This window comes from Copadichromis virginalis, linkage group LG2 (genome assembly GCF_057382275.1).
Source record: "Copadichromis virginalis isolate Kocher_CV1m ecotype Utaka linkage group LG2, C_Virginalis_male_GT1.1, whole genome shotgun sequence".
Lineage (NCBI taxonomy): Eukaryota > Metazoa > Chordata > Actinopteri > Cichliformes > Cichlidae > Copadichromis > Copadichromis virginalis.
The window spans coordinates 16489912-16499231 of record NC_140619.1 but is presented as its reverse complement, the minus strand read 5'-3'; the positions used below and the strand labels follow the sequence as shown (position 1 = coordinate 16499231).

Sequence of the window (9320 nt, the reverse complement as noted above, 5' to 3'; positions counted from 1 at the left end):
AGAAAAAAAATCCAGAAAATCACATTGACTGATTTTTATTTAGAAGAATTTATTTGCAAATTATGTTGGAAAATAAGTATTTTCATCTTAATACAAAGGGTATATACTTTGTTGGCAATGACAGGGGTCTGTTCTGTAAGTCTGTAAGTTCTGTAAGTCTTCACAAGGTTTTCACATACTGTTGCTGGTATTTTGGCCCATTCCTCCATGCAGATCTCCTCTAGCCTTCCTGTCGTGTTCGGGTCAAATGTGACTGATTTAGAATTTAAAACACTCATAAATATTGTGTTTTACATCTGATTGCCAGTGTTTTAATCAATGGTGTTCCTGGTCAAAGGTGACCACCATAGGAAATGAATGGGTATCCACTCACTCACTGACTGAATGACCCAATGAACGACCCACTGAACGACCCACTGACTACTCCCTCTTAATGACCCACTGAAAGGCACTGAATGTGCCTATCCCCTACCTGAACCACACCTTCCAGACTAATGTATCATCTTCACACAGACCCCATATATATATATATATATATAGCTTGATGTTTGCCTTGCACTCCATTTTCTCTGAGCACAATGAGCAGGCAACTGACCAAGCGGTTATCTGTCAAAGAGGTTCTGGTCCAGGTTTTTGGACATGATGAAGAGGGCACTGAAATTGAACCAGAGATAAAGGAGGATGTGTCAGAAGTGGAGGACAACACAGATTTTGATGCAGACTTTGAGGAGACTGACCAGTGTACAGATGGAGAGGGAGCGGCACCTGAAGAACAGGCACCTGAGGAGACATTCCAGTCCAAGAGTGGACACTTGCTCTGGTCTTTATCCCCCCAGGTCAGAGGAAGTAGAGCGAGAGTGGAAGTCATAAATATGACGCCAGGGCCAACAACTTATGTGGATGACATCAAGTCCAGCTTCAAGTTCGTTTTACCAGAGTCAATTGAGGGAATTATACTGGAAATGACAAACCTAGAAGGAAAAAGTGTGTTTGGGGACACCTGGAGAGAAATCGACCTGCTAGACCTCCAAGCCTACATAGGCCTGTTGATTTTAGCAGGAGTATATTGCTCAAACATTGAGGCTACAAAAAGTCTGTGGGATGCAGAGTCTGGCCGACCTATATTCCGGGTAACTATGTCCTTACAACAGTTTCATGTCCTTTCAAGAATTATTCAATTTGATAACAGAGATACAAGACCTGTTCGCTGGAGAAATGACAAACTGGCTGCCATGAGGAACATCTGGGACAGGTGGCTGGAGCACCTACCACATATGTACAATCCAGGCCCTGAGGTGACAGTTGATAAGTGCCTGGTTCCTTTCAGAGGTCGCTGTTCCTTCAAGGTGTACATTCCAAGCAAACCAGGGAAATGTGGAATAAACATCTCGACAGCATGTGATGCAAGGAGCAGCTACAGTGGGGCAAAAAAGTATTTAGTCAGCCACCGATTGTGCAAGTTCCCCCACCTAAGATGATGACAGAGGTCAGTAATTTGCACCAGAGGTACACTTCAACTGTGAGAGACAGAATGTGAAAGAAAAATCCATGAATTCACATGGTAGGATTTGTAAAGAATTTATTCGTAAATTAGGGTGGAAAATAAGTATTTGGTCACCTCAAACAAGGAAAATCTCTGGCTCTCACAGACCTGTAACGTCTTCTGTAAGAAGCTTTTCTGTCCCTCACTCGTTACCTGTATGAATGGCACCTGTTTGAACTCATCATCTGTATAAAAGACACCTGCCCACAGCCTCAAACAGTCAGACTCCAAACTCCGCCATGGCCAAGACCAAAGAGCTTTCAAAGGACACCAGGAAAAGTATTGTAGACCTGCACCAGACTGGGAAGAGTGAATCTACAATAGGCAAGCAGCTTGGTGTGAAAAAATCAACTGTGGGAGCAATCATCAGAAAATGGAAGACATACAAGACCACTGATAATCTCCCTCGATCTGGGGCTCCACGCAAGAGCTCATCCTGTAGGGTCAAAATGATCATGAGAACGGTGAGCAAAGATCCCAGAACCACACAGGGGGACCTGGTGAATGACCTGCAGAGAGCTGGGACCAAAGTAACAAAGGTCACCATCAGTAACACACTACAACGGCAGGGAATCAAATCCCGCAGTGCCAGACGTGTTCCGCTGCTGAAGCCAGTGCATGTCCAGGCCCGTCTGAAGTTTGCCAGAGAGCACATGGATGAGCACACACAGCAGAGGATTGGGAGACTGTCATGTGGTCAGATGAAACCAAAGTAGAACTTTTGGTATAAACTCAACTCGTCGTGTTTGGAGGAAGAAGAATACTGAGTTGCATCCCAAGAACACCATACCTACTGTGAAGCATGGGGGTGGAAACATCATGCTATGGGGCTGTTTTTCTGCCAAGGGGACAGGACGACTGATCCGTGTTAAGGACAGAATGAATGGGGCCATGTATCGTGAGATTTTGAGCCAAAACCTCCTTCCATCAGTGAGAACTTTGAAGATGAAACGAGGCTGGGTCTTCCAACATGACAATGATCCAAAACACACCGCCCGGGCAACAAAGGAGTGGCTCCGTAAGAAGCATTTGAAAGTCCTGGAGTGGCCTAGCCAGTCTCCAGACCTCAACCCCATAGAAAATCTGTGGCGGGAGTTGAAAGCCCGTGTTGCTCGGCGACAGCCCCAAAACATCACTGCTCTCAAGAAGATCTGCATGGAGGAATGGGCCAAAATACCAGCTACTGTGTGTGCAAACCTGGTAAAGACCTATAGTAAACGTTTGACCTCTGTTATTGCCAACAAAGGTTATGTTACAAAGTATTGAGTTGTATTTTTGTTATTGACCAAATACTTATTTTCCACCCTGATTTACGAAAAAATTCTTTACAAATCCTACCATGTGGATTCATGGCTTTTTTTTTCACATTCTGTCTCTCACAGTTGAAGTGTACCTCTGGTGCAAATTACTGACCTCTGTCATCATTTTAGGTGGGGGAACTTGCACAATCGGTGGCTGACTAAATACTTTTTTGCCCCACTGTATGCCTGGAATATGAAGGTATACATGGGGAAACCCAGTACTGGCAGGGATGAAAAAAACCAGGGCAAGCCTGAACTTCCCCCTGCACAGGTATTGACCAGAGGAAGTGAGCAGTGTTGGGGAGTAATGGAATACATGTACCGCGGTTATGTATTTAAAATACAAAATATGAGTAACTGTATTCCGTTACAGGTACCGTTTAAAAAGGTGGTATTTAGAATACAGTTACTTTGTTGAAATAAATGGATTACACGGGGGTACTTTCCTGTTTCATATTGTGGCGGGTCAGGACTGTTTCGGTTTTGTTTGACAGTAGTTCCAGGCGACAGCGTTACGGTTGCCATGGTTACAGGGTGACGCTCTCGCTCTGCGTGTTTCCTGGGTGAGAGAGCGCCTTTTTGTCATTGTTGTGCTAAGCTAATAGGCAGAATGCTACAGTTATAGCTCTAAAGAATGTAGCCTCATGGGCAGTGTAGTCCGTGCTGCAGGGAGAATGGACTGCCATACTCGTTATGTGTCTGTGAGCACGAGGTGGTAGAAAAAGGAGAGTCGAAAAGTTCTAGTTGTCATCGAGCAAAAACGGGAGCTGGAAGCATGTAAATGTAATAATAACCACTGTAGCCAAGAAAAGTGCCTGACGAGCCCAGTTGTAAGTAAGCTATTAAGACTCGACTGTACGCTTTGTTCGTGTTTTCCTCCTAAACAATAAGTTCCGTTGCAGCAGCCTTTCAAGGCCTCTCTCTGTCTCTCGCAAGCACACAACAAAGTAAAGCTATTTTTCGGCTACGAGCCCGACACGAACCCGACGTATTAGCCAGAGGTCCCTTTACCTCCAGTAATAGTAATAAATCACATAGCAATAGTACATTCACGTAGTTGTAAAATGCATGATAATATGTTAAGTAATCCAAAGTATTCAGAATACATTACTCTCATTGAGTAACGTAATGGAATACGTTACAGAATACATTTTAGGGCATGTATTCTGTATTCTGTAATCGAATACATTTTAAAAGTAACCTTCTCAACACTGGAAGTGAGGCACTCTCAGCAAAATGTGCTTTCACTGACACACACACAAGAACAATAGAAATGTCATGCAGATGAGCACGCTACACAAAGATCCCGCTGTCAGCACCACAGAGGGAAGCCCCTTATGATCCAGGGCTACAAAAAGAACGAAGAAGGGGTTGACTGCCTTGATAAGGTAATGTAAAGTTTCATCCATCATGCATTTTATTTTATTTTTATTTATGTGAATCATAGCATTTTGTGTACGACAGATTCAAATATATTTCCCAATCTCTTATTTATTGTTCCTTTTGTTTTATTTTATTTTTTTCGCCTGTACCGTTTGGTTCTTTTGCCATCAGAATTATTGTCTAAAGGCAAAGAAAGATGCCCAACGGATTTACTTACTGACCATCCCGGCCTTGCCGTAATGGTCTATTTGATTCATCTTTGCTTTTATTGTTTATTTTATTTTAATTTCACTTGCTACACAAGGGACAGACATGACTGGGGTAAAGAAAACGGAGAAAGAAAGAGGGAAAGAAAAACAGCGGGGAAGAGGAATGGTGATAAAGGGTAAAAAACAAAAACCAACAAAACAAACAGACAAAAAATACATATATCAATCACCTGGATCACCTGTTGAGAAAGAAAAAAGAGAAAACAACCCCCCAAAAAAGAGAGCAATATAATAAACAACATCATCGTGATGATCTATGTGAATATAACAGTAAATACTAAATATTGAATATTATTGTGCAGCACATAGGATCAACAGCGCCACAGTGTGGTTTGAGGTAGGAGCCAAAAAGGGTGTCGTTTGTGTGTGTGAGCACCCGTGTGTACACCTGTGAGCATGAGCGCGCTTGTATTTAAAAGGTTCCTTCATGTAATGATCTGCTAGAGGGTGTGGGGGGGGGGGGCCATAGCCCCGTCCTCCAGGGCATGAAGCAGGTATGGAGGAGATCCAGGCTCCAGACATCCAGAGGCCCTCAGAGCACAAGAGACCAAGGAAGACCCTCGGAGGGGCAACCGTGCCACTCTCCTGGAAAGAGCTGAGGAGAGCCCCAGGTGAGGGGTCACTCAGCAGCCGCAGAGCAGAAGCCGGGGGGGGGGGGGGGGGGTTGCAGTGACATGCCCGTGAGCTCCGCTGGCAGCCAGCTGTGCCAGAGTGACCGAGCCCCAGGCCGAGAGGCCGAGGGCACCCCACCCCCAAAGGGGCCCGAGCGAGCCCCAGGCTCCAGGCCCAGACAAACAGCCACCAGGAGTGAGCCGGTGCGTACCTGGACGCCCATCCCCGGAAACAAAGAACCACCAACGCACTGATGTCTGAGAGCATCTGCCACTGGCAGGGGGAAGTGGTGGGGGGAGATAGGCCTCCATACCTTGGAGGGCCTGAGATGTCCCTAGAGAGGTGGCGTCTGATACCCAACCTGACATATAGACACAGACAAACAGGCACACACAGATACAAACATCCATTCCCACCCTCATGCTCTCATATGCAATTACTCAGCACTCACCCAACGTGAAGACAGACATAAATACTGTACACACAATCACACTCCCCAAGCGTACTCTGTACCCCAGGTACCATCCGCTCTCACAGAATTTACAGGTCTGTGAGAGCCAGAAATCTTGCTTGTTTGTAGGTGGCCAAATATTTTTTTTTCACCATAATTTGCAAATAAATTCTTTAAAAATCAGACAATGTGATTTTCTGGATTTTTTTTCTCATTTTGTCTGCCATCGTTGAGATATACCTGCAATGAAAATTACTCTCATCTTTTTAAGTGGAAGAACTTGCCAAACTGGTGGCTGACTAAATAGTTCCCCCCCACTGTATATTCATGTAGTTACTGACCAGAGGAACTGAACTGAAGGGGTTCTTTTCGGTTTACCGCATGGACAGGACAATGGAGTCGGGGAAGAAAAGAGGTGGTGGAGTGTGTTTGATGGTGAACAACAGATGGTGCGACAACACAAACATCTCCCCACTCACACACTCTTGCTCGCCCAATCTGGAACTTTTGATCCCTTTCTATCTCCCTCGGGAATTCACTGCGGTCATTGCCTGCACTGTTTACATTCCGCCTCACGCGGACTCGGACACTGCCTTATGTGAGCTACATGAGGCTCTCACACATCAACAAACACTTCACCAAGATGCCGCACTCACTGTTATGGGAGATTTTAACAGAGTGAATCTCAAATGGACATTTCACAACCTTCACCAGCACATCAACTGCCCCACCCGGGCACTAGGACATTAGACCACTGCTACACCCCGTTCAAGAACTGTTACAAGGCTCAGCCCCTACAAGGCTGCGTCCTACCAAATGCGCAGCACGGTCAGAAAGGCAAAGCGGAGCTACAGGGAAAAACTAGAGTCACAGCTATGACAGTGCGACTCTAGGAGCCTGTGGGAAGGACTGCGGACTATAATGGACTATAAACGACCAGCTTCTTCAATGATGAATGCCGATGCTTCACTGGCTGATGAGCTGAACACGTTTTATGTTCGCTTCGACGCCGCAGCAATTAAAACAACAAACGGCTGCACGCGCTCGGAGTGCACCAGTGAAGAAAATGCATTCATCATCACAGAGCATGCCGTGAGGAACACCTTCAGAAGGGTGAACACCAGGAAGGCAGCGGGACCAGATGCAATCCCTGTCCAGGTTCTGAGAGCCTGCGCTGACCAGCTAGCACCGATGTTCACGGAGATCTTCAACCTCTCCCTGGCCCAAGCTGTGGTTCCCACGTGCTTCAAACAGTCCATTATTGTTCCTGTTCCAAAGAAACAACAGCCCACTTGCCACAATGACTACCGTCCAGTAGCACTGACTTCAATTGTGATGAAGTGCTTTGAAAGACTGATGAGAGATCACATCACTTATTCACTTCCTGCCACCATCGACTCCAGTTTGCTTACCGGACTAATCGTTCCAAAGACGATGCCATATCTCACCTGCTCCACACATCACTGAGTCACCTAGACACTGGCAGAGGGAATTATGTTAGGATGCTGTTCGTGGACTACAGTTCAACATTCAACACAATAATTCCCTCTAAGCTTTTCACCAGGTTGAGGGATCTAGGACTCAGCTCGAACTGTGTCAGTGGATCCTCAACTTCCTCACAGACAGACACCCCACCCTCACAGACAATCAGTGAGGGTGGGAAAACAAGTCTCTCCCTCCATCTCACTCAGCACTGGAGTGCCTCAGGGCTTTGTTTTAAGCCCCCTGCTGTACTCACTGTACACTTATGACTGTGTAGCCACATCAGACACCACCTCCATTGTCAAGTTTGCTGACGACACTGCTGTTGTGGGCCTGATCTCCGCATCAACATTGATGGCCTACCTGGAGGAGATTAGGAACCTGGAGACCTGGTGCCAGGAGAATAACCTCCTCCTAAACATCAGCAAGACTAAGGAGCTGATCGTGGACTTCACTACAGAGCAGGTGAGGAATTACAAACCCCTCATCATCAATGGCACGCAAGTGGAGAGAGTGGACAGTTTCCGATACCTGGGTGTCCACATCACTCAGGACCTGTCATGGTCCTGCCACATCAACACCCTGGTTAAGAAAGCCCGTCAGCGTCTCTTCTTCCTCAGAAGACTTAGAGACTTCCATCTGCCACTGAAGGTGCTCAAGAACTTCTACTCCTGCACCATCGAGAGCATCCTGACGGGAAACATCTGCACCTGGTTTGGGAACAGCACCAACCAGGACAGACGAGATCTGCAAAGAGTGGTGCGCTCAGCCGAACGCATCATTCAATCAGTGCTCCCTGACCTGCTGTCCATCTACACCAAGCAGTGCAAGTCCAAAGCTAGGAAGGTTATGATGGACCTCTCCCATCCCAACAATGGACTCTTCTCACTGTTGAGGTCTGGGAAGCGCTTCCGCTCCCTTAAGGCCAAAACAGAGAGAATGAGGAGGAGCTTCTTCCCCCAGGCTATTCGGGCCCTGAACCAGGTGTAGGACTGGACTCTCCCACACACGTCACTATAAGACTGGACTCTCACACACATCACCACACGCACCACCACACATTTCCTATAATCGTATAATTCCTATAATTTATAATCTTTATAATCTCTTCTGCTATTTGCACATTCTTTATTGTAATTTCTTAAGTGTCATTTAATGGTCGGGCATTGTACAGCTACAAGCATTTCACCCCCATGTCATACTGTGTATGGTTGTGTGTGTGTGACAAATAAAATTTGAATTTGAAAAACACTAAAAAATATGTTCGTGTGTAATGATAACTTGTCTTACTTCAGCAGTTTGTGTCTTAGAGAACTCTTTTTTCAACCCATTAAAAGGAAAGTATAAGAAACTTAACAAGAACAATATTTTTGGCCTGTCGTTGACATGGTGAGGCCTGGCAATCCTGCCATTAATAAAAAAAAAAAAGCTTATTCCATCATGAAACATGAAAAGCTTTCCACCATCCTGGAGACACTATCAAACACTATAACACGTTTACATTAACAGTGTCCCTGTCTCTCTATAGATCAGGGGTCGGCAACCCTGGGCATGTGTGCCACAGCTGGCACGCGAAAGGTTAGCTGATGGCACGGCCATAGCTGGACTGGGCATCGGGCATACTGGGATGGTGGATTGGCCAGATGCTGGCAGATGTGTAAAAATAACTCAGTTGTTTGGTAGTGGCTATTGCGGAGCTTCCACAGAGGCCAGCAGGTGGATGAGGGAAAGGGGATGCAGGAGGAGGAGAGACCCAAGGCGGTGAACTGAACTTCAGGTAAGAAGTTATGACCTGCAGTCTATCTGGGTCAGATATAAACCAAGTTTAGGTGTAGTTTATTTTGGTTGTGATGACTTTTTACTGTAAGTTACAATAACTCATACTGCGTAATAGCTAGCATGACGGAGTTTATATACTGCTGGGCGGATGCTATGATGTTACTGATAGTGAACTTTATTTTATTCCTAAGGTTAGTTAGTAGAGTTGCCAACCATCCTATTAAAAACGGAATCGTCCCGTATTAAGAGAAAATATTACGCGTTTTGTATTGAGGTGAAAAGGAACACAGTTTATTCCGTACTTCAGCTACAATGGAAAAAGACACAAAGCTGGAGTTATTCAGCGTCTTTACGCTGTCAGCTGCCTCTTTTTTCTCATTCCCTCCCCCTCCCTCTTCTGTTGCAACTTCAATCATGAAACTGATCAATGATCAGCTGATCAGCTTTTCTGTCGCAAGTCCCATCTCTCTTGTTTGTTTATCTCCCACTTTGCGGCAGAA

General features: G+C 45.7%; 1 pseudogene; it reads left to right on the top strand.

Annotated features, from left to right (window-relative positions):
* The first annotated feature begins 578 nt into the window (after positions 1-578).
* On the top strand, positions 579-4241 carry LOC146717126 (uncharacterized; annotated as a pseudogene).
* Positions 4242-9320: the final 5079 nt, after the last annotated feature.